The sequence below is a fragment of the Gymnoscopelus microlampas genome (genome assembly GCF_963454915.1).
Source record: "Gymnoscopelus microlampas genome assembly, chromosome: 11".
NCBI classification, from domain to species: domain Eukaryota; kingdom Metazoa; phylum Chordata; class Actinopteri; order Myctophiformes; family Myctophidae; genus Gymnoscopelus; species Gymnoscopelus microlampas.
The window spans coordinates 32,942,745-32,966,595 of record NC_139948.1 but is presented as its reverse complement, the minus strand read 5'-3'; the positions used below and the strand labels follow the sequence as shown (position 1 = coordinate 32,966,595).

The 23,851-nt window shown below is 42.0% G+C and overlaps 1 protein-coding gene across 2 annotated transcripts in view; it reads left to right on the top strand.

The window, feature by feature from the left end:
* Positions 1-23,851, top strand: part of stat5a (signal transducer and activator of transcription 5a) — a 73,332-nt gene that overhangs the window by 22,035 nt on the left and 27,446 nt on the right. Inside the window, exon 2 of one of the 2 annotated variants that reach the window (XM_084072758.1) lies at positions 20,073-20,128. The gene's annotated coding sequence lies outside the window, so the exon portion shown is untranslated. Of the gene's footprint in view, positions 1-20,072; positions 20,129-20,822; positions 20,875-23,851 lie in introns of those variants that run through there. The other variant, XM_084072759.1, reaches the window with a different exon arrangement.

Here is a 23,851-nt window from a genome sequence, read left to right as displayed (position 1 = left end):
ATATAGCTTTTTGTGATTCCGAGTAAAAGAACATACATTCCTACTAAGAAACTAATTGACTACTCTTGCTTAATTTATAGTCTTGTCGTGTGACAGTGTTGCACACCGGCAAATAGCCGATCTACATGCCGCGGTAGCCTCATTGAGCTCTATATTATCTGAAGGAAGGACTGAAAATCCCCACCCACTCATTTCAATGAAAGTTGCTCACCCAGCGCATGCTCTCCGGTATACCTCTCCTTCTGGGGTATACCATGATGATGACATGATGTCATCAAACCCATTGGCCCATCAGCATGCGCATTATTGTCCTTTATGTGTCTACGTCACAAACTACCTCCATGCGCAAGGCTGTGAGTCCAGCCCCACTAGTCCAGCCCTTGTCACTCGTTTGTGTTTTGGGCCCAAACCGGCCCAAACGTGCAGTACCAGGGTTGGCCACTTGGAAGTTTTTACTGCAACAAGCCCCTCCGGTCTTGGGTCTTCAATCTTCAATCTTCAAGTTCACATGTGACCCGTTGTAAGTCTGTGGATCGGCTATCTTTGGTGGGCAACATCGTCATACAACAAAGCATAAATCGGGCTACCGGTATATAGAGTTTTCCAGTACAAGAATAAGCTGAAAAAATCGGTGCACTTTCTTAACTGCACTTTTACAGTCTTTAATGCATCATTCGTTCAGAGAGACCTTTATTTAATATGCCAGACATACACGGTTTGCAATATGTATATATTTATATATATATATATATATATATATATATATATATATATATATATATATATAGTGCAAACACAGGCCATGACTAGCCTCTCTCACCTCATATTCCCTGGCCCGTGCTCTTAGGCTGCTGTCCAGATGGTGGAGAGTGTTAGCAAAGGGAACGGCGCAGATGATTGGCTGGCATGCAGGCAGGAGAGGGCTGTGGCTGACCAGGCACAGTAAGGTTTTAGGGGGGAGGGGAGGGTGAGAGAAAGTCAGAGATGTTGAGCGGCTATAGCGGGCCAGCTGAGCACAAAGAGGGCATAATACTGTATGACCCCGTGCCCCCATGACAGAGAGAATGCAGATCTTCACGCTGTGTTAAAGGCACTCCCTCTTAAGCACTGCACTGAGTGCTCATGCTGTATTTAGCTGGCTATGGAATACGCTCCGTATTTATTTATGAATATGGTATTAAGTTACTGAAATCACAATTTTTCCTTTTCGACCTAAGAGAATGGCCCGCAGCTGGTTCTTCTTGGATGATAAGTGAAATTACTGTGACTGTATACCTCATACAAACCTCTAAATAGAAACTGCCCACACGCTCCCTTACAAAGTTGAAAATGCCCCCAACCATTGCTCATGTGATCACAAGTTAATTTAACCTTCCCAAACAGAGACTCAGTAAATATATCTCTCTGTTGATTGCACACAGTGCACCATTAAGCAAACATCATGCCGGTATGCTTGAATGGCTACACGCACTGGACAGCCACAAACCCAGCTGTTGTGCCAGTCTAAAGCCTAAATCATACTTTATCACTAGAAAATCAGTTATTTACGGTGAGGGATATGAGCTATCATGCATTGAAGTATAAATTAGGCTTAACCACTTGATGAACACATACTTCGTTGTACGTCAAATACCGGGAATACAGTGGCCGATCTTACGCGTCGGGATGTGTTGTGACGTGTTGTGAGCTTTACGTGGATCCGCTTTTTTCCGTTGAATGTCCTTCTATTTTCACCAAAATGTTCTTTTATTTTTGCTGAATGTTCTCCCGTTTTTTTGCCAAACAGTTCTTCTTCTTTCGCAAAATGTTCTTCATTTTAAACAAATTCATGTTCTTCTATGTTTGCTGAATATTACAATCTTTTTTAGCTGAATGTTCACATATTGTGACATTCTCGCTAGGGTTCATGTGATTAAGGCGAGGCAAGCCACTTTTTTGCCCAGCTGAAAATACAAGGCACTCTTCCAAACGGCCAAAGTTGAACATGTTTCAACTCTGCAACCAGATTAAAAACACCATATACGCACACGGCTCAGCACAGAATAGATTCTCGGTGCCTCGTCGTCACGCTGCTGGCGTTTCTTAGCATGGTGTAAATACACGGCGCTCCCATTGAAAAAAACAACAACAACAACATAAAAAACACTTTGGTGGACACAGCCCCATAAAGTTAAAAAAAGGCCTTGACAAGTTGCCTGTAGCAGGCTGGATCCTGGAGGCAGGCACAGGGACCTGCAGTACAGTATATTAACCATTTCAATCCGGGAACGCATCTGTGTCATTTTAAGATTTATTTGGGCTATTCAAAAATAGCAGATACAAGCTGCTATCATAGCTCATGAGCTTGTAGAACTGCAAAAAAATAAAATAATCGTGGGACATTTGTGCAAATCTTTGAATATATATATATGTTCTAAACTCTGATCTGTACTTCTGGGGGGGTCCCTGGAACAACATATTTTGAGATGGGGGTCCGCGGCCAAATACATATAAATTTTGGGGGTCCTTGACATGGAAAAGTTGAAGCACCACTATAGCAGAAGATTTGAGTTACAAATGTTCGCTTTAGAAAATATATATATTTACATATATATATTTGCACAAATTGTCAAGATTTTTCAAAAATAGCAGACCTACAAGCTCACGCTATGAGCTTGTAGATATGCAATTTATTAACAGCCAAATAAACCTAAAATGACACAGATGCGTTCCCGGTCTTAATGGGTTAAAACCTTTGATTGATTGACTATTCCTGCTGCTCTTCCATCAGTCAAACTGCAGCCTGCTTCTCTCAGCCAATGCTCAAGCCAGGGACATATATAACACATTGCTAAATACTGCTGCTTAATCAAGGAGGAGGAAAAATCAGCGCAGAGTGGTGCAATGGTTGTCCCTGTTATTATTGCTGGATAACGTCTGTCTGACTGACGTTATTGTCTCAAATAACGTATTGTCTCAGAGGCTATGTTAAAGAGGTGGTGCCATGGTTTTGCACTTTTTCTGTTTTTCATGTGTCTATGAGGTTGATAGAACTTCATTAAGCCCCCCCGGTGGTGTTTTATGGTGTTTTATGTCTTCTCTGACTATTTTGAGTTTCTACCTGGAGGCTGAAACCTTGAGGGTCAAACGTGCCAATAGAAAAACAGCCCTTTAGTGACATAGTAAAAATATACCCTCCCCCTCATTATCATAACACAACAGGTGTGGAGGAGGAGGGACTAGGACAGGTGGGTGGTGCTAAGGTGGTGGAGGAGGTGCTAAGGTGAGAACCAGGTATACTTAATGAACTGGAGGCGTGTCCACATAAAAACATAATTTTAACACTTTCTGTACACTTTTTTGAAAAAACTCTTCCTCCTAGTGTAACCATAATACCTGATGATTATGTTTTAGGGGTGGGAAAAATCACTGAAAATCACGGCACCCCGTCTTTAAAAATGCTTGGAATACTAATGTAGAGGTGTCCTCCTGGTTCGTCAGGGCAATTACGGCAATATCAGATAGATATTCAATTACTAAAAATATATTGCGTTTCTCTTGCAGAAGAAAGTCCTTAACTACATGGACCCTGGCATACCTATTCTGGGTCAAACAACGCTTTGAACTTATGAGCTTGTAAATTTGCTATTTCGGTGTACAAAGCCCTGGCGATTATATCATTGGCAGTTAAATTGTCAAGCTATCCATAGCGTGTCTCTCTGAGACACATATTGTAGCATGTAGCAAGTATTGAGAAATGTCGAGATAAGGTTTGGAAAAAAGGTTTTAAAAAAGCCCTATATGCTATGGGACAGTATTTTCTGCCAGTCTGCCAATCTGTTCATTTTCAAATGAACAAACTTTTTTTCGTAAACATTTTTGCTAAATTTACCCAAAACAGGGACGCCAGTGTTAGTAGTAGTAGTAAAACACAACAACAACAACCAAGGCATGGACAGCGCCGTAGGAAGCCATTCCCAGTTGGGGGGGATATATTTGTACCGGCCCACATGCACGAGCGCAGATTTTTTTCGCGTTTTTTCGTGGTTATTCCCCTTTTATTTCGCGGTTATTCCCCTTTTATTTCTTTCCCTTTTTTATTACTTTAATTCGGTTAATTCGGTACCAAAAAATGTAGAGGGGGGGTGGGGCCGCTCTTCCACCTTCAAGCAGCTCACACAGCTCATTTGAGGCTTTTTTTCCTCCTCTTTTTCCCTGTGGTCTCGCGGCCCAAATACCGGTTCGCGGCCCACGCGAGGCCGCTCCGCGGCCCACGGGGGACGAATCCCCCCCCGTTCCTACGGCCTTGGGCATGGAGCCGCCAAAATTGAGCTGCTATTGGGAATGTGGCCTCTCTGTATGTCTTGATCTCCTTGGTGTAAAAAAAGGCTTGACAGTAGTTGTGCAGGGACTGTGTTGTATTGTTTATTTTGCCGCTAGTTATTGCAGTAAGACAAGAAAATCAATAACACCAGGATTTCTGCTTCAGGGTTTTTAGACTCAGCATCAACCTCAGATGTATAAGACCTAAAGCAGCTGACAAGCCAGGCCCCCTTGTTTCTTTTCTTGTACCGCCATCAATACCAATATAACCACTCATATCTTTTACTGTGTGTGGTCTTTATTCTTATGCATAATGTTTCGTCTTCTCTCTGTTTAGACCAATCTGCCTGCTGAGCAGCCAAGCAAAGGTCTGCAGGTCTGTTTATGTAATAAGAATAACAAGACAGCAAGCAGTGTGGGTGGTCACTTTAGCATAAGGGACAAGAAATAGGCAGCTAGATAGTTTGGTGCAGAAATGGTACAGTAGTAGGCCTACCATGTATGTGTGCTAAAGTGCAGACAATGCCCCCCCGCCCCCCTCCAGCTTAGGATGGCACTTACAGTACCTTGTGCGAGAGAGTGGCTACATAATTTCCGTCCGTATAGGAGAGCATCTTCTCCCTTTGTGTCTTGCGGCCCATCATCACAGCGAGCAGATAATTGTGTTCTCAGCGCCGCCACAGGAGCACCGAGGGGGAGCTCGCACCTGCGGGGCATGTGTATTCTTGTCTTTTTTACACGATTACAATTGGATCTGTCAGTCAGAAGTGTGTGTGCGCGTGTGTGTGTGTGTGTGTGTGTGTGTGTGTGTGTGTGTGTGTGTGCGCGCCTGCGCGTGCGTGGAACATATAGTAGCCTACACTACAAAATGGCCATTTCCTGTCTTTTGGCACGGAAGAAGAAGTTTTATTTTATAAAAATGACAAAGGGTCATAATAGCAGTTATTGTGCTCTTGTCTTCTCAGATGATTGAGGCATAATTGTTTTATGTGTTTACGGGTGGCAAAAACATGACATTCTCCAAGATATGTCGAAGGAAATGCGTAGTTATTAGGCAATCTTGAATCTGTACCCATGTGCAAAGTGACATGCATGATCGTAGTTAAGATCTGATATACCATTAGTGTGTGTGTGTGTGTGTGTGTGTGTGTGTGTGTGTGTGTGTGTGTGTGTGTGTGTGTGTGTGCGTGTGCGTGTGTGTGTGCGTGTGTGCTTGTGCGTGCGTGTGTGTGTTGACTTTCCCATTGATGTCCTATAAAGTCCTGTCAATGGGACTTCATACGCCAAAATGCAATAAATAGATAACTACCCATGCCTACAGCTTGGGCTGAGGCGCTGCCCCTTGGTTGGTTTATCACGTATATCCATGCTGTAGTCTTTTTAATTCACAAAGACAATGAATGAGTAGCATTTCATCAACACTCTAATCCATGGGTCTTCAACAGGGGGTTTGTGACCCCTAGGGGGTCCTCAGGGAACATTAGTCGAAAATAGCCGATCTACAAGCTCACAACGCCTCGCAGCACGAGGCGTTGTGAGCTTGTAGATCAGCTATTTTCGACAAAGAGGTTTGGTGTGAAATTTATGAAAAAGTGTAATCTGCAACACAATTTTATACAATATTTAGAGGTGCTTCATCTCTCTCTCTTCGTGCCGCGCTGCGAGCTTGTACATCTGCTATTTTTGAGAGTTTTTTTTTAAATATTCAAAATGCTTGGAAATGTTTTAATATTTTTTTTTAAACATATATCTTCTTTTCTGGGGGTCCATGGCACAAAACCTTTACAGATGAGGGTCCGAGGCCAAATACATATCATTTGGGGGTCTTTGCCAAAATAAACAGGTATGAGAACTACTGGTTGTGGCACTTCCGCATGCGCTGATTGGTCAGTAAGCCGTATCAACCCTAGGGTATATAGGGCTTATCACCAACACGCCCAGTGTGTGATATAAGCACTAAAAGCTGCATACTTCATTATTCTTTGTTAGTTGGAGCATGCTATGTTTTCAAACGGGAAAGATGCACATACTGTAAATACTACTGTTGATTACAAATAAAACAACAATATACTAGTGATGCCATTTTGAAATGTACTGTACCTGCAGCATCCTCTGTGCCCATGTCAAAAACCCTTCGCTCTTAAAATGGGTCACATGTTTGTCATGTAGCTCCTGTTAGAGTGAGACAAATCAACAGCATCATCTCTCCATTAGCCCTGTAGCCATGACCAATTTGACCGCACACACACACACACACACACACACACACACACACACACACACACACACACACACACACACACACACACACACACACACACACACACACACACGTACACCTTCCTCCTGACCCCTTCCACACACACGTACAAACACGTATACGTGCACTTAAACTAAGAGAGACCGACGGAAGCAGACCAGCAATGGTCATCTGTGACTGACGATACTCACTGTGTGTTTTTTTTAATAATAAAAAGCTAAATCAAATGGACATGTTAGGGTCCCCACGTGCACACACATGCATGCACACATGCACGCACGCAACCAGGCACACACACACACACACACACACACACACACACACACACACACACACACACACACACACACACACACACACACACACACACACACACACACACACACACGCACACACAGTGATCTTCCTTATGGTGACAGCGTGGTAGGATGTGGTTTGTAGCATTGCAACACAACCTCAGGGCAGCTTGGAGGCACAAAGGCCTCCTTTTAATCCTCCGTTGCCATTCTATTTCCTAAAACTGTCTACTCCCATGTCATGTGCTTCTCTCAGAGAACCCACCTGCCTTTTCATTGATTCTTTTATCGCAGCACTCTGCAAGCTGTGGGCCGTGAGGATATTGTAAGTGGAGCCCCAAATAATTGACATAACACTAAAGAGTTGAATTATAATGTAACATTAATATTAACCCATTCAGTACGGGAACGCGTCTACAAATGCCTTCTAAATCCTAACAGGTTTGTGAAAAACCTATGTTGTTATATCAGTGGTTCAGTGTTATATCAGTGTCAAGGACTCCCAAAATGATATGTATTTAGCCGCGGGACCCGCCCATCTCAAAATATTTCATTCCAGGGACCCCCCAGAAGCAAAGATTTGAGTTACAATTGTTCGCTTTAAAGAATATATATTCAAAGATTTGCACAAATCTTCACGATTGTTCAAAAAAACAGCAGATCTGCAAGCTCATATTTTCCGTGCTTGAATATTTGCTATTTTTTGATAGCCAAAAGTATAAGATAGTGGTAAAGTGGTTAAAATGATTGTGATTGTGCTATATTAACACGTTTTGCTGACCCCACTTTTCCGTAGATAGAGACAGAGATGCTGTACTCTCCACCCTAACCCGTAAGAGTGAACCAGCTAAATGACGCTGTAAACAGTGTGATTTATGAACACTATAAAAGGTGCAGTAGCTGTGTATGAAATGTCATTTAACTCAAATTAAAATCCACAAACGGCTTTGAATCACGCCGCGAGTTGGGCGAAGAGAGGATTTCCTCTTGGATTGCATTACGGTTCCACTTTTCTTAACTCACAGTGACATGTTAACTCAGTTACATTAGTCCTCATTACTCTGTCAAGTAGCAATTACTGCTCATTTCGGTCCCGCGTCTTTCTGTCAGGATAATAGAAAGAAAACGAGCAAGTCAGTTCCTTAATCACACCGAATATGTCTCAGTGGAGGTCATGGATGTCATTTTAATGAGTGGACTCTCATTGTTCTCTGTTCCAGACAGAATTGTTGATGTGAATCATTTTCATGGTACCAGGCACACGTCATTTCTCCTGCATTTCTGTGTCAACATTCAGCCAGTAGAAAGATCAGTGGTCAGTGGACAATCATACTTCTTCTTTCACACATCATTTCGCTGCGGTGTGTGTCCCGGCACATACAACTGTGCTTGATGTCACTTTGTCACCTCTCAGAGTTAGCCTGGCATGGCCAGACTAATATCACTGCGTAGATTTTAGTCTGGAATCTCTGTGTGGAACCTGCAATTCCAAGGGGCAAATTCAAAAAATGCCTCTGGTGATATAAACCTAGCCTGGTAAACCCTCCCTCCGGAAATCTCATTTCCATTTGATTCCAGGAGTGAGTCTGGCATGATCGCCCATTCTGCAATATTGGCTGTGGGCTGGAGTTGGGCGGGAGTAATATCGTTGACTGACAACCCCTTCAGCCAATGATCGTTGTTCCCCTTCAGCCAATTGCAGTGCATTTTTACCACCTCCAAACTAATGTGACGCAACGGGACTTTTGAGATGGCCATGCCCAAAATAGGTTGCCTTATTCGGATACATGCGTGTCACTGCCCGCCCCTGCCGGTTCTCTGAATTTTTATTTTTAAATAGGCTCTGTCATGATTAATTGACCACATATATGAAGTTAAACAACTCAACTCTATCCAAACGATATCTTAAAAGTAAATTCCGCGCCTCAAAAAATAAGTTTTAAAACCGAAAGTAAGAAGTGAAGGCACTCGCACAAACAACAATGGCTGCCGTTCGTCTTTTGTTGGCTGCACTCAGGCTGCACTCGGCTTCATTCGGGCTCACTCGAACTCGCCACCTGATTGGCCAACTGTCGCTGTCAATCACAGAACGATGAGCGACGACGCTGATACAGTAGGCTCGTTTTTTTGGTAATGGCATAGAAACGCCCATACAAGCCTTCATGCCAGACTCACTCCTGGAATCAAATGGAAATGAGATTTCCGGAGGGAGGGTTTACCAGGCTAATATAAACCCGCCCCATATTTGCATACTGGGCCCTGATTGATGATCCCTCACTGGAGGGAGTGAAATCCAATCACAACTGAGCAGTGCCAGACCAATGGCAGATTTGTCTGTTTTCCAGGCTATATCAGAGTGCCAGTGTGTGTGTATGCATGCAAGCAAGCAAGCAAGCATGCATGCATATATAAATGTGGAATGGTTGGAATGGTTCTTGATATCTCTTGGTATCTATTTCTGTGTGTCTGTCTCCCTTTGTGTGGGCACATCTCTGTGCATGCTGCCTACTTGCTGGAAAAGTTGATGAGTTGACAAGATGCACTTTGGCCAGCGCCGAATGTTTGTTTGCGTGCAGAGACAGTATCAGCGCCGGTGATGTAATGAGGATATTTGGCTTCCATGTGACCGTATAGTCCCAGCCACTGAGCCTGTCCAAGGTTCTGTTGTTGCCTAAACCCATGTTCCACGCATGCACCTTGGCCCAGTTTCCCCCTGCTCCCCTGTCCTCCCACCCTTTCATCTAATGGGAACTACAGTATTACCTTCTCTGTGTATATATTACATTTTATTCGCAAGCAGCATCCTCCCAAACTGCCTGAAATAGGCTAGGTCATTGACATAGTTTGTGACCGACGACAATAAATATTTGATTTAGTAGAAATTAAATCGATTTATGACTCTGATGCTGCAAATTCTTGCTATCAAAGTATTACTAATATGTTTTTAATATTGAATTTAACCTCAGTAGATGCTTGGCTAATGCTGAGTGCGTGGTGGTACAGCATCAGATGACTGGATGCAGTCTGGAGTAACACACGTTTCCAAAGGCACATACATTTCTATGTAGGTCTTTAAAAGTGAAAAACCAAGCATTTGTTCTGTGTGTATTGAACTATATAGGCTATCCATCCCAGGATAGGTTTCTTTCCCCATTCTTTTCCATTCGATTTGTGAAAAAGAAAAAGAAAAAAACACGATTTATTGTAATTTATATCGTATATTGTATTTAATTCAATTCAGAAGCAGGGATAAAAACATATCCCACCGGCGATCAAAAAAAAAGAAGAGGCCTGGCTGGATAGATACTGTATATGATCCCTCTTCCCACCACCCGGCAAATTGAACCCTGCACTCAGCTCAGACCAGCCTGTCGTTGCTGCAGGAAAGAAGATTCATCATGTGTTGCTGGATGTAGGTTAAGGGCTTTATTTTTCACTCAGCTGTTTTACAACACTCTGATGTTATTTATAAACCTTGGCAGAAGTCGGTGTTATAATGCACAGCCCTCTGCCATGGTGCCCAGCCCAGGGCAGTGAGCTAGGAGGAGTAGCCCTAGACAGACGTATCTGTAATCTGGCGTGATGCTAGCTAGGGTCTGCACGCACCCAATACAAATTCCTATACGTGATTTCTAAAAACAGCCAGCAGCATGGAAGCAGTGGTGTAAAGTACATTTACTCAAGCACTGTACTTTTACTTTACTGGAGTATTTCCAATTTTCTGTACTTTTACTTCTACTCCACTACATCTCAGAGGCAATTTTTGTTTGTTTTTTACTTCACTGCAATTATTTGAAAACTTTAGTATGTAAATTATTATATTATAAAACATACATGAACCACTTTAGCCCTATTATATACCTAGGCTATTTGAAAATAGCCGATCTACAAGCTTGTGAGCTTGTAGATCTGCTATTTTCAAATATTTTTGTACTTTTACTTTTGGTACTTTAAGTACATTTTCATACCAATACTTTTGTACTTTTACTCAAGTAAAGTTTGTATTTCAGACTTCTACATTGCAGTATTGATACTTTTACTTAGGTAAAACATTTGAATACTTTTGCATGTAAGCACACTCACCAGCTGAAAAGGGTTCTTCTTCTTCCATCGTCAATGTACAAAGATAGCAGAAATGAGAACATGGAGACATTCTGCCTATTTTCTCAATAAAACAACTTTAATGCTAATATTGGTGTCTATAGTCTATACGGGCCACATTACCATGCATTTCTGGCAGTCCTTGGTGCAGCAGCTCATGTGCACACAATTTTATTTTAAAAGTCTTTTTTTTCTTTTCATTGCTACAGGCGGAAGAAGATGACCGGTCACACTGTAGCCCACTGGTTATTTTAGTCTGCTGAGCTTTCCCAGGCAGCAAATAATAAAGCCATGTGATTTGTATATATATATATACACACGTACATGACACGTTTGGGTAATATTTATCTCTGCTGCCATTCAGTCTTTTCATTGTCTTTTTTTTTTTTTACTCAATTTTTATTGGAACAAAGGATTTTCAAAAGACAGATACACATACAAGAATACAAGACAGAACATAAAAGGGGGGGGGGCTACAAAAAACAGAACAGTACAAATACAAGAAAGAAATGAAAAAGGCTGCATTCTACAATTGTTAGTTATTTTTCTAGTAAATATTAGTTATACATTGTTCATGGGCTGAAAGAAAGATGACCACTTTTCCCAGTTTTTGTGTAATTTGTCCTCTTGTAGTCTGAGTATGAAAGTTAGTGTATATTTCCCCTATAATGTCCACCCAATTGTCTTTGGTTGGAGGATCCTGTTGCTTTTCATTGTCTTTCATTTCGTCTTTGTAGTCTCAAAAATAGTCGTCTCCAAACAAATTGTGTTACAATAGTGAGTCTACATACAAGAGAAGAAATAAGAGATAGCTGTGCGTGCGTGCGTGCGTGCGTGCGTGCGTGCGTGCGTGCGTGCGTGCGCATGCACATGTGTGTGTGTGTGTGTCTTAACTGGAGCAGTGACATGTAAAAGTACTAGTTTGCACATCACTTGCCATATAGTTTCCTAGCAGGAAGTGCCCGTGTTGATGAAAGACAGTTTCTCCTGAGAGGAAAGAGTGGGTGACTGAACGCTGTTTGACTTTCTTTTCATTTCATTGGCATCAATGAAATGAAAGTGTCTTTTAGTTCAGTAGATACACGCGGTTGTGCCGCAGTCGCTGACACACCATCCTCCCCATCATCCCCATCATCCTTCCCTTTTGCCTCAGCACAGCCAGGGGGCCACTACCAGGGCAGGCTTGTTGTAGACGGAAAGGAGAAATCTTTCTTTCTTTGCCATCTCACTGGCAACATCAGCCACAGCAAGGAGAATACTGCATTGGTGTTGCAAGATGACTGATGTCAATGCATGGTGGTACTGTACAAGAAATGATGTACAGTAGTGCCACTGGTAGAGCTGTCTTTGTAGTACGAGATCCATACAATACAGCAGTGGTTCTCAAACCTTTACATTTCAAGGTCTCCCCTTACATAAAATGTATTAAAATCTTTTGAAAATAGCAGATCTACAAGCTCACAATGCGTCGCGATGTGACACATTGTGAGCTTGTAGATTGGCTATTTTCAAATGGACAAAATGTATATAGGGCTTAAGTGGTTAATGTATGTTTTGTAATCTAAATCTACTAGTAACTAAAGATTTAAAATGATTGCAGTGGAGTAAAAGTACAATATTTGCCTCTGAGATGTAGTGGAGTAGTGTAGTGAAGTAAAAGTACTGAAAGTTGGAAATACTCCAGTAAAATAAAAAAAATCACACCCTGTGTGAAGGTAGCGGCGCCTTTGATACATTATGTCATCGATATGTGTTTATAATGTGTTTATAGCCATGTGTCACGTGAAGCTTGACCAATCACTTTGTTGACGGGTCTGACCAATCAGAACGTTGACGGGTCTGACCAATCAGAACGTTGACGGGTCTGACCAATCAGAACGTTGACGGTGAACACGGACAAAGTCAGGTATAGAGCAGACGGGTCTGACCAATCAGAACGTTGACGGGTCTGACCAATCAGAACGTTGACGGGTCTGACCAATCAGAACGTTGACGGTGAACACGGACAAAGTCAGGTATAGAGCAGGATCCAGCGCCGCTAAAAATACCTCAAAATTGTACTTGAGTACATGTACTTAGTTACGTTACACCACTGCGTCTTAGTTTGTCTGTCTATGTATCTTATTCTCTATTGATCTATCCTCTCACACACGCAAGCTAATCTGGGCGTGGCGACACAAAAAAAGTCTGTTTCCCTTTTGTTGACTTCTCCTTGTGTTCACTCTTCCTTTCCCTTGAATGATGACTCAAATAGTGTCTCAGACACAAAGTTTCCCATATTACTGAAAACCAAGGCGCGACAGACAGGGTCTGATAGTATGTGTTGCAAGTAGTGCATGTTCCCTTTTCTGTAGTATGAAACTACAGATTATACAGTAAGCTTTAAAACCATGTGTCATCATACATAAGAAATGTGATTGTTGTTCCCATTAAGACCTGGAACGCATCTGTGTCTCTTTTTGATTTGAGCTAAAAAAAAGCATTATTTTACACTTTGGCTATTCAAAAATAGCAGATCTACAAGCTCATAGCGTGGCACCGAGTGCCGCGCTACGAGCTTGTAGATCTGCTATTTTTGAAAATCGTGAAAATGTGTGCAAATCTTTTGATATATATTGTTTTAAAGCGAACATTTTTTACTCAAATCTTTGCTTCTGGGGGGTCCCTGGAACAACATATTTTGAGATGGGGGTCGGCGGCCAAATACATATCATTTTGTGGGTCCTTGACATAAAAAAAGTTTGAGAACCACTGATATAGAAACATACGTTTTTTTTCACAATACTGTTGGGATTTAGAAGACATTTGTAGAATCGGCTTCAGCTAAATCAAGCTGAGAAAAGGCCCATCAGAAATCTGTGACTGTATCTCACACCTCTCTCTCACAGCAGTTACAAGTATTTTGTGATCCTATCCTATAGCATTTACCCTTGTGTTCTATGAAAAAAAGAAAAACCCATAAAAAATAAGCAATTTCTTTGATTTGCACGTTTTCTTTGTTTGCCTGCTTGTGGCGGCACATTCTATCAGACCCTGTATACAGGCACAGACCGACACAGCAGTGTGTGAGAACCTGTCACATGCTGAATCCATGTACTTAGTCTGCAGGCAAACTGACCTCCAACCCCAAAACCCTCTAACCCTAAAAAAAAGTTGTAGTTGGTTGAAACTCATTTTAACTCTCAGTGCCAAGCCCCGAGTTATCCCGAGTTTTTTCTGAATGCCCTCAGTGCCAGAACGAGAAATCCAGAGTTTTTACTTAATGTTTTTTTATAGGTCTGATCTTGAATCCGAAGGGAGCAGTAAAACTGTAGCACAAACGGATACGGAAATAATGGATCTAACGTCATTCCGTTCCCGTCGACTCCATGTTTGTAGTTTTTTTTCTTTCGCCTGTATCTCTGTTCTTTTTTTTTTGTCCATTTTTCCGAGGAGACACGTGTTTCCAACGGCCTGTAGCGAAGGGGACACTAGCTCCGGATGCAATGTTTTGCTTCCGGAGCAATAGTCAGAGACTCCTGCTCCGGAAACACACAGTGAATCGATCGATAAATATGGATCTAAACTTTTATGACAACTTTAAAACTACTAAAAACACGAATATCGCTCGAAAATCGCTTGGCACTGGGTGAGTACATTATGAAAATACTCTGACAGTCAAAGAGTTAAGATCCCTAATTTTTCTAGTGAAAACAATTGCGGGACATATTCCATGAAGAGTTTTAGTTTAACCCATTAAGACCTGAAGCCGATTCTACAAATGTCTTCTAAATCCTAACAGTTTTCTGAAAAAAAACTATGTTTCTATGTCAGTGGTTCTCAAACTTTTTCATGTCAAGGACCCCCAAAATGATATGTATTTGGCCGCGGACCCCCCATCTCAAAATATGTTGTTCCAGGGACCCCCCAGAAGCAAAGATTTGAGTTAAAAATGTTCACTTTAAAAGAATATAAATATATTAATTTGCACACATTTTCTCGATTTTAAGTGGAAAATAATGCTTTTTTTAGCTCAAATCTAAAAATGACACAGATGCGTCCCAGGTCTTAATGGGTTGAATAATTTCTGATTCCCCAATCCAGAATGATCTGCTGATTATTCATAAGGCAAATTTAAACAACATAAAAAAGGACTAGTTGTATAGTTTGGAGCAAACAGCAAAACTCTACATCTACTGACTAGCCCATGTTTGAACCGCTTGACTCCTCAGACAGGAAATTGTATTCTCTATAATCCTCGTCTGTCTTGAGGTCCTAATTCACAGTGAATTGATTTCTCTGTGGCACAGTGTTCCCTGGAGCGGAGATTTGAGTGTCAGAAATAGAGTACAGTACCAAGTCGGAGTCATTAGCTACCACCTTTAATGTCAAAACAAAAACTGTCTTTATTTTACTTTTACTCTTTCCTCCCTGCAAGTACCAGCTCTAACACTCAGAAGAATGTAAAAAGCAAAAAGCAAAAAATGGCAATCCTCAATTACTGCGCCAAGTTCTCGTACTACTGTAGTGACAGAATGTAGACGATAATTTCAACATTGCTGAAACTGAAAGCTTAAAGCCTCATGGGCTGGTATGAAGACCTGCGTCCAGCTGGGATGGGATGGGCTTTTTCTTATTTCGAGCGGTTGCATAATGCTGACTGGAAACTGTTCTCTTTTTTCGTTCAGACATTCTCTGAGCTCATAAACATGCCTCGATTCTACTCTATGGATGGAAGTGGTTCTTTTGTTAATTCAGCCTTTATTTACAAGTACGGAACTCTAGGGGACTCTGCTCAACGAAGTACTGTATATGGATTTAAGTACCTAGTTGAACCTCAGGATTGTGTGGAGGGACAGCCACTCATTTTCAATGCCGCCAAGTTGCAACTAAAGTAGTACCAATTTTCTTTTAAACTATGGCATGTACTGTAAATAGGATAACATAAAGAATTCTGAAACTTCCTCAATAGCAGCAATGAGTCAGTTAAATGCTCGTCACAAACATTTCCCAGTGATAGCCGTTATGTTTGGCTGGACATTTTACTGTGACAGTAGTCAAAGCTTGGGCCAATGTTAAGTGAACAAAATTGACTTACTTACATGCTATACTATCAAACCATTTGGCTTTATGGGTAACGAGAGAGGGTGCTGAACTTGAAGCCTGATTTATGCAAGTGTTTTGTCACTCGACTAAAATAAAATTTCAACTGAAAAAAGTGTTGACATGTTACAACGAATGATTCGTCAACACCTTTTTCAGTTGAAAATAAGTTATTGTTGTCGAGCAAAATATCATATGACACTTTTTCACCAATTGGTTACTGCGAAACTGTGTGTGTGTGCGTGTGCGTGTGTGTGTGTGTGTGTGTGTGTGTGTGTGTGTGTGTGTGTGTGTGTGTGTGCGTGTGCGTGTGTGTGTGTGTATTGGCTTTCCTATTTGCAATAAACTCAAATAACACAACAAAGCAATAAGTGTGAAATACGAGCCAAGGCTTTTTTGGGAGAAGATTGGTCATAAAGATAACAGGGAATGACATGCAATGGTCTTCGAAAGGGAGGCCAAGGTAGTTGTTCCCCAAGGCCATCTGAAGAGTATTGTGTGTGTGTGTGTGTGTGTGTGTGTGTGTGTGTGTGTGTGTGTGTGTGTGTGTGTGTGTGTGTGTGTGTGTGTGTGTGTGTGTGTGTGTGTGTGTGTGTGTGTGTGTGTGTGTGTGTGTGTGTGTGTGTGTGTGTGTGTGTGTGTGGTGGGGGGGGGGGGACTGTATGGCTGGGCGATATGACTTCAATATCATGATTCAAAGTTTTCCCTCAAATACGATTGATGAACGTATATATATTTTAATTGCAGATGTACAAGCTCACAATGCATTGAATCGTGACACCTTGTGAGCTCTAGTGGATCAGCTATTTTCTACAACATTTTGTACATCAAATGTTTTTTTGTACTCCAAAGTATAATACAGCAGGTTGAACAGAATGAGTGACATTTTAGGCATGTTAGGAAACCAACAATTTAGCAACTTTACCATGACAGAGAAAGAAGCATATGTGAGTATGGTATCACAGTAATCACACCATCAAATCAGTGTTCATTTTACTCTGAGAGTCTTCAAATGCAACCACATTTGTACACTCTCTGAGTTACAAATGGAGGATTTTACTGTGTGTGATAAATTGCTGTATTTACACAGTCAGTGAAGGTGACCATACTTGCTTATGACTGACTGGCTGTGTATGCTGATTGACTTGAGTTTCCTCTTACACGGCCTGGGGTCATTTCATACCTGTTTCCCCAAGTGTAACCTTTGGCCGTTGGCATTAACACACGATATGGTTTCTCCTACGGCTCATTGTCCCTTTGGTGGATTTCTTCTCCTTTGTGTCCTCCTTGCTCCAGTTTTCCCTTTAAATTGGAGTCATAAGACTGTCAGGCAGGCCAGTATATTGGTTTGAGAGGAGCTGAGGGAGGTGAATGGCTACAGTAGGCAGTGTTGGAAAGTAACTAAGTACATTTACTCAAGTACAATTTTGAGGTACTTTTACTTTACTTGAGTCCATTTTTCCATACTGTATACTTCTACCCCACTACAACTCAGAGGCAAATATTGCACTTTTTACTCCACTACAATTATTTGAAAATGTAAGTTTCAAGTGTAGATTATTATTGCAAAACCAATTAAGCCCCATTTTATATGTTGTCTATTCAAAAATAGCCGACCTACAAGCTCACAACACGTTTTGAAGAGGTTTGACAAATGTTTCAAGATTTGAGAAAAAGAAAAAAGTAACAGTATTTTTACTTGTAATAAAGTATTTCTATGCTACTTTTACTTACAGTAAGTAAAAATCTGAGTATTTCCTCCACCGCTGGCAGTGGATCAGTGTAGACTCTGTAGTGGGCAAACAGCCCTGCTGGCTATAGACTGTCCTCAGTGGATAGATGTCACATGACATCTCTCTGCTGCTGCATCTCTGTCCAAATGCAAGACCATGGCAAAGCCTAGAGGATTTGTAGATTAGATGAGATGTATTTAAAAATGTAATTCATTGATTCACATTTTCAAAAACAGCTAAAATAACATTGTGCCATGTTGTGATTTGTTGATACTGTATATAACAAACACTATCTATATACTAAACCCTAAGAAAATAATCGATAGTTGCAGCTCTATATCAGTGGATATCTTATCAATTTAGACCGTATGAGAGCGAGAGTCGGGGACAGCAAACAAGCAGGGTGACGGGGCATTTAAGAGGCTGAGAGACAGCGAGAGACAGCGCAGAGAGATTTAGATGGTCAAACAGAGATATGCACATATTTGTCTGCAGCCCGCTGCCAGCATGTGGGTTCCTGATGTTCTGCATTTCAGGGTCCAACCAAGGAAAAGGAGCTGTCCCTATAATCAATCACGAGCAGTCTGTTCTCCTCAAAGCCTCCGCACTATAGTCTCTGGTTCCAAGTGCTTCAGAATGTAGCCTTAACCCTCCAGTGAGCGGTTCAGAGCAACATTGCAGCTGCCACAGCCCCTTTCAGCACTTTGATAGGGCCTGCCCCCTTTCTGAAGGAGACCAGCCCTTTGATGAATACCAGGGCTGCACAATTAATTGAAAGTAATTGGAAATCGTGATTTCATGTGTCATAATAGGCTCTATGCACAGCAGCCATATTGGAAAGAAATTGGGCCTCTTCTTACTTCCTTAACAGGTGTTACCAATAATACTAATTAAGGCTCTGTTCCATTCTGGTCAAACAGAGTCAGGGACAGGTGCTGATGTTTGCTCACTGGAAACACCAGTGGGTCTCAAAGTGTGGTCCAGGGACCCTCATGGTTCCTTGAGGGGGTTCCAGATGGCCCCTTACGGATGTGTAACTCTGAGAGTTACGGGTGTCCTTGAAATGAAAAAGTTTGAGAACCACTGCTACACGAAATGGAACAAAGCCTTTATTAGTATCATTGGTAACACCTGTGAAGGAAGTAAGGAAGAGGCCCAATGTCCTTCTAATATGGCTGCTGTGCATAGAGCCTAATATATGTTGACATGAAACTTGGCAATTAGTTCAACCGACAACCTTATTTGCTGAGCTGTTGCACCTGGCCCGTGTCTCCTTGACCATTATACAAGGGTTAATAACCAGAACATTGTACAACCCATCTCCCAACCCATCCGGCTCCCAGAGGCACAATAAAATCACAGAGGCCATTAAATAGTATTTGGCCAAAGATATGGCGCAGTAATCACAATGAGCCACTAAGGTAAAGGTATTAATAATTGTGATTGGTAACTATGATTACAATATTAAGGAAAATTAGCGTGTTATCATTTTAGCCATAATCATCCAACCCTAACGAATACCGGTACTGCCCGACAACCACACCTCCCCTCTTTACCACCACAGACACCTGCCCAAAAGTTGAGTTAATAAAACTGTGATTCTTCAAGAGATACAAAATCCCTCCTCAAGAAGACCAACTCATACTGTCTTAATGTAGTGTTTTTGTTATGGTTATGTTGGTATGGCTTTTTGGAAATGAGAGTATTTGTGAAGGGGATGTGGGAGGGGGGTGGAGGGAGGGTATGTGTGTGTGTATGTATGAGATTGTTTTGATGTCATTGTAAGTAAAACATTGTTCAATAAACATATTGTTAAAAAACAAAAACAAAAACAGAAGACCAACTCAGAAAGCACTAATCAAGCCCCTCACCCCAACACCCCGCACCTCCCACTGCCTGTCTGAAGTCAAAGAACAAACGATGCTTTTGTTTGCATACTGTATTTTCATCCAGTCAAGCTTCATCTTGCTACAGTATATGCCCACATCCCTGCCCACAACATCAGCCACTCTCTCTCTCCGAATCATTTAACGGGCCATGTGTGGCTCACGTCTTTGTGGAGAATTACTTGTTCTCACAAACTGTAGATTGCAAAATATTTGAAGATGAAGAGGGAATAACACATGGGAATTCCATTGCAGAGTCTTTTTTAGCAAAAATAATCGTTTTGTCAATACTGTGGTCCCTGAGAAAAAATAACTTCCTCAGAGACACCCACAGCCTTCTCACTTCCTCTTTTTGCTCTCTCTCTCTCTCTCTCTCTCTCTCTCTCTCTCTCTCTCTCTCTCTCTCTCTCAGGTTCTCCTCCTTCAGAATTTCCTGCTCTTTCATGGTAACGCAGAGCTGAAGACGAGGTAAGTTGCAGTGTTTGTGTTATAATAATGCTTGTGTTGTGTGTGTGTGTGGTCGATAGTCTTGGAAGTGTCTCATAAGGAAAGGAGCGTGACAGAGAATGATACATAATGGCTGTCTACACACGTGTCTGTTTGTGGGCTGGCATTTAGATGTTGTGGTAAGGCGAGGTGAGACGTCCCCTGGGATGGCATCTCAATCTCACTTGGAGGTGGGAGTGATGGTGCTAATGGTGAGGACCAGGCGCCTGGAGCCACAAAGCAGCCTTTAAAGAGACAGGAAGAGGGACAGACAAAAGGAACAAACATTTTGACTCTTACGTATGCGTACCTGTGCACAAATCGTAACTACAACACAGACATAGCAAACATCATCTTCATCTCGAACTCTCAGCTTACAGCTGAGAGTTTGTGTGTGTGTGTGTGCGTGTGTGTGTGTGTGTGTGTGTGTGTGTGTGTGTGTGTGTGTGTGTGTGTGTGTGTGTGTGTGTGTGTGTGTGTGTGTGTGTGTGTGTGTGTGTGTGCGTGTGCGTGCGTGCGCGCGCATGCGTGGAGGTGCTGTACATACTGACGGTACCCACGAGGGTTCAGGTCAGGACAGGAAAAGGTTGAGAGAGGAAAGGTTCTTTCCTGTTAGGCTCCTCCTTCAATCAGCTGACATTGTGGGCTGGTGATACTTTGCTACTGAAGCCCTCACAGACACGCAGAAGAAGACTCATTCATTACCCTGCCCGCAGCGATGCATGAGGGTAATGTAATCAGTCATGTCTGTTTGTTTGTGTGTATGTGTGTTTGTGTGTTAGCGAGATAACTGAGGGACAGATTTTCACGAAACTTGGAAGGAATGATCAGTGAGCTTGAGAAAAGATTGAATATACTGATTTAATGCTGAGCTATTCAGTACGTTTCAACGTCAGATACTTGACAATAAAAGGCTTGGTCCGTGTCCAATATCGAAGACCTGAAAGAGTTGTGAACAGTAGTCCTATCATAATATAATATAATTGGCTATTCTTTAGTGGCTATACAGCTGATAGCTGGAGAAGTAACAAGTTCCAAGTACAATTTTAATCAGTGCACATGATGTATATATTAATGAACTTAATCATGTCTTCCAAGTATATATGTAAAACACTGAACACAACACAGAAAGCTTGTGCCTGCTTCCCCTGATTAAAATATGAAGTAATGGTTCAGTATATTCGATACAGATATGGTTCAATATATAATGAGAAATAAGAATATTGCTAAATTAGAGTTACTGAGAGAAAGAGAGAGAGAGAGACAGAACCAGGTTGAGGCAAACTTTCATATGTCCTTGTTTGTCGGAAAAGCTGTTTCTGTGTGTCCATTCATATACAGGTATTGATACACACATACAACCTGTATACCCTACACAGTATATGATCTCCTTTGTACTCTTATACAAACATGCATGCACAGCGCATGCACACACACACACACACACACACACACACACACACACACACACACACACACACACACACACACACACACACACACACACACACACACACACACACACACACACACACACACATCAATCATTTGCTGACAGGGAATGTGCCACTTTTGAGAATGGTGAGTGGGTGTATTGACTGGAAACAAGCAGCAGTGATCCAACCCCAGGTCTTCACAACTAACCAGTCCCACTCATCATGCACCTGTTGACTCAACACAGAATCCTGTTTGGGCCCTCAGCATGTTCATGAGCATACAGTAAACAGCATGATCATACACACTCAACTAGCCTGGCCAATACAGCTTGAGGCTAGACACAGAAACTTCCTCCTTTGTTTAGTTTGCTCACATTTACATGTAGTAAGAATGTAACATTGGAGTATTCACTGCATTCATTATATTTCAGGTAAATCTATTAACAGGACTGGAGACTGGAGGAAGGACTGGAGTTTAATGAGAAAAGAAAAAACACATTGTACATAGTATTTACTATGCCACCCGCTACCCTGAAACAATCCCACTATGCTCAGCTAATGTCATCACCATTGTTCATCTAAGAAGTATCCCAGAGTTCCACAGGGTTTCCCCTATTGTACTGTAACTGCTATATGGACAGAGCCCTCACGGCAGGCTAGACTTATTTAAGTTCTGGTCCTTGTCCGTACAACTGAGTGTCTGTGTAAGTTTCCCAACTTTTAGAGCCAACAGAGAGTATGGATAATGGGAGTTATTGAGGGGTCAAAGAGATGTGTCACCCAAATCTGACAGAGCTGACTGGTTTTGCAATGACTTTAGGAAGCTACTAGCTCTGGTCTATAGCGTTAGAAGGAGTTCTCCTTAACGCTATGGTACTTTCGATTCTTTCCCCTTGCACCGCGGTAGCGCAGCCTCTCGTCTGTAGTAAAAAATAAAAATACACTTTTGCTACTCACCGAAACAAAGATGGTTTTATGGAGTTGAAAGCCTACTCTACTTAGTGGGAACACTTTGAAAACAAAATATTTCACCGGAAGGAAGAATCTGGTCAATAGGAAAATTCTATTGACCAGATCTGTAGAGAGCACTGTGGAGTAACCACATATTTTTTTCTTTTTTTATCAACTTTATTTTACATCACTATATTCCATATAATAAAATAAAAGATACATAGGATACATCAAAAACATATTTACAATATACCATCTACAATATCGATACAAAAAGTCCTACAAAACCAAACGAAAATATCTATATTTTAAAAAGATACTATTTTCACTAAAAACAAACACATCTCAGGAACCACAATGCCTACTATATGCCAAGCCTACCTGGACCACTCATTTGAACCACCTGAGGGAATTCCTATGGCAGGCCATACTGATCTGTGAACCATAGAAAAAATGCAAGCTGTGCCTTGAAGAAGTAGAGTACCTTGGCTGCACCACTGGGAAACGGTGTGGGGCCTCAGCTCAGAAAAGTGGAAACCATCACCAACTGGCCATAGCCTAAAGTGGATTTGTGCACTATTATAAGTGCTTTATCCCCAACTTGCCACCCTTGCAGCCCCCCTTAAAGAGACAAAGAAGCAGTATCTTTATCATGTGACTTGCAGTGTAGTTGGCTTAGAGGTCTTTCACCTCCCTGCAGTGGTCTCTTGGTACAGAATCCATCTTTGTCACTCCCACCTTCAAGGAGCCATTTGTTGTCCAAGCTGATGCCTCTGAGACAAGAATTGGAGCAGTGCTGTCCCAGACCCAAGTTGGGGAAGAACACCCAAGGAGGTACGTATGTGGCAAGCCAAGAAAAACAACACCCCCAGCTCAAACTAGATGAAGTGGTAGAAGGAAGATATTTTCAAAGTGCTGCAGCCAATTGGCGCTGGGGTCTGGGCACACCTGTCAGCAATTAATCAATTGAGGACTCACCCAGTTCCCCACACAGGCATATTTTGGAGACTACATGGAACCATTTGGAAAGTAAACTCTGAGGACTCTGACTGAGGATGCCAGAGGGAAATACTGATGCAAAAATAAGGTTAATCACTCTCTCTTCTTGGCCCTACTACAACTACCGGCCATCTGGTCTCACGTGGCCAGCCTCTCCACAGCTACGCCTACGGAGAGTCTGGGAACCTCTCTCTTGGGTCAGCGAAGTATTCGCGACGACCTGCCTCGCGGCTGCGCAGAAAAACGTATCTCTCTGACAACGACTGGAGAGCTGCACCGTGTGTGTGTGTGTGTGTGTGTGGTGGGACCGCCCCTCAGT